General features: G+C 34.2%; 1 pseudogene; it reads left to right on the top strand.

Moving 5' to 3' along the window:
* Positions 1-264: 264 nt before the first annotated feature.
* Positions 265-1,819, top strand: LOC148939738 (uncharacterized; annotated as a pseudogene).
* The last annotated feature ends 1,067 nt before the right edge of the window (positions 1,820-2,886 follow it).

The raw sequence follows: 2,886 nt of genomic DNA, 5'->3' as shown, positions 1-2,886 counted from the left end.
TATATAATCACTAGATAAAGAGAGAATATCCATAATAGTTCCAATTTTAAGATGTTGTTCACCAACAAATACTGTACTATGCTTTTAGAACATTTTTGTTTAGATAATTATGCAAGATAGCTCAAGAATTAAATCAACAAAAATCGTCATAAAATCGTCCAATTTAAAGATTATAAGAAGAAAAAAAAAAGAAAAATAAGTAAAACAAATTTTCCAAAAGTAGACAAAATTAATAACAGATTAATTTTAGAAACAAGAAAAAAGATGAGGCTTAAGAACATCATCATAATCCTCGTTGTTCACGCAGCAGCCCAAGATATTGTAAAACATGGAGTTATATTTAAGCATGAAAATTCGCTCCTAGCCAGCCACAACGCATGAAAAATCTTTATGAAATTAGATCCCAAACCATTTGAAACATTTTTCCAACAAGTAATAAGACTGAAGAAAAATACAAATGAACTCAAGGAATCCATATTTCAATTCCTGAGGTCAGATAAAGGATTGCAAGCCAGTAAAATAATGCGTGGTAAAGACAACAAGGAATTCAAGGCCCAACTCTCCCAAAATTAAAATCAAAATTTGTAATAGATGATTTTGACAAAAAAATGGTGGAAATAGACATGGCACTAGGAACCAGTACCAGAGAAAATAGAAAGAAAAGGTCAACGAGTAACGTTGAGTGTTTATCGAAAGATCTTACTGCGATGTAACCCGTAGAAAATACCCAATCTTTGACCCCAAAGAAGGGAAAATTGTACGACGGAAACTACGCGATGTTAAATGAACTACCGAACTTATGAACCTTTCTCAAGGAATTATGGCAGAATCATACTGAGAATAATATCACAAAGCAAATATTATCAAAACTCGCAAAGGAGAAAGACTACAAACAAATTATTAACCTAAAGGAACTAAAATTTTCAAATACACAGCAAGATATTATAAACTAAAATATTACCGAAACAAAAGAAAAAGACGCAAACACCACCACGTCTGTTTATGAAAAGTCAACAAGAGAAATACAATCTTCATTGTCTGAAACTACGACGAACATAGTGCCAGAAACAAGCACATTTAGCAAACATTCACCAGTAAATTTGACAACACTGACCTATCTGAAACCGACAATAATAACGAAATGTACTTGGTCTAAAGGGCCCACATTTACACGCACCCAGCCAAAATTCATATTTACTATAGGTGTGAACGCAGGAACTCCAGTAAAACATACCAAGATACAAACAATAAAAGTACAAGCGGTTAAATCAGAAGAAAAGAAAAATGGTTACAAAAAAGAGGAAGAAAATGAATACGTACACAAGAAATGTTGGACCATAGATGGCAAACGCACTTGTGCTAGGTTAGCAATGGCCGACGAGCCAGCAAAAGAAGATATTGATCCATTACCTGATCTAAGCGAGAAAAACGCCCAAAAAGTGTCGACTCACCAAGTATTTTTAATATTATACAGACAAAGATTACAAGCCTTGTTTGAACCATTTAATACAGAAATACAAAAATTGAAACAAAGTACGACGAGCATTTTTGAAGTATTTTTTCGAAGAAGCAAATATCGGAGGTCAACAAGCCTAATCCTCATCATAGGAGAACTTGCCTCCCGCCTTTTTGGTTTAACAACGGAAGCAGACCTGAATATTCTAAGGGAAAACGTGAAAAAAATGAATAATGCCATGAACATAACGTTACACGTCCAAAAAATACAAGCAAGTATAGCTAACTACCAACGAGATAAAGTCAAAATGATATCCAAGAAAATCTCAAAAACTGTAAATGTAATGAACTACTTAAGAAATGAAGTAGATCGTATGGTGACAGATTCAAGCCTTACCCATGGTGTCACTCGATATAATTACCATGTCATTACTAAATCTAGCAACTGACGTTAGCAAATTTGAGTTCGCTTTATTTGCCCTCACGGGAGGAACCTTGTCATACGACCTGGTAGACCCTTCCAACTTAAAAAGCATTCTAGATGAAATTAAAACACACCTAACATTTGGTTTACATTTACCGATAGAAGCAGAAGTGTCAAATTTATTCCTTTACTATACAAAGTTAAAAGTACACGTCACGGAAATAAATGAATAATTATTTGCAGTAGTGACAATTCCATTGATAAACCAACAATCGATATATGACTTGTACAAAATCTCGACCTTCCCCGCTAACATAAAGAAAACGAACTCATTTATGACTATCACACCCGAAGCTGACTATTTACTTGTTGATCAAGATAGACAAAAATATGCCCTAGCAAACCCCCAAGATTTAAAGGAGTGTGTGTCATTCAAAAACCTAGTTTGCCAACTTACGTTACCTAATTACAATGTCAAGTCTCGATCATGCATGTTAGATATATTCTTAAAAAACACGCAACAAGAAGAAATACCCAATTCATGCGAAGCCTTAGTAGGAAGCAATAAACGAGAAGTATTCATACACCTTAGGAATGACCTTTGGTTGTTTTCCGTTCCAAGAGAAACTGTTGGAACTTTATCTTGCTATAATAATACGGAGAAAATCGATCCAAGTTATAGAACCGAATTGCTACTACAAGATGTGGGTACGATAACCATAAAAAAAGGATGTTGGCTCGTAACCAAAGAATCAACAGTTTAATCACCATTAATCACCACGAGTACGAATATAATAAGTCCTAAAATAGTCAATTTTGAGGCAATCAACCTGTCGCATACTATTCCAAATATAGAGAGCGAGGAAATAAAAACCTCAATATGGTCAAAAATAGAAAATAATAAAGGAACATTGACACTTACAAAAATAAAAGAAGCATTAGATTCCCAGATCCCCCTATTTACCAATGAAGACCAGAGATTAATGTACGTAGATGAGAGATACGGA

This window comes from Artemia sp. Qi Xiang Cuo, chromosome 21 (assembly GCF_049724085.1).
Source record: "Artemia sp. Qi Xiang Cuo chromosome 21, ASM4972408v1, whole genome shotgun sequence".
NCBI classification, from domain to species: domain Eukaryota; kingdom Metazoa; phylum Arthropoda; class Branchiopoda; order Anostraca; family Artemiidae; genus Artemia; species Artemia sp. Qi Xiang Cuo.
The sequence above is the reverse complement of the archived record's forward strand: the minus strand, read 5'-3'. Positions and strand labels throughout refer to the sequence as shown.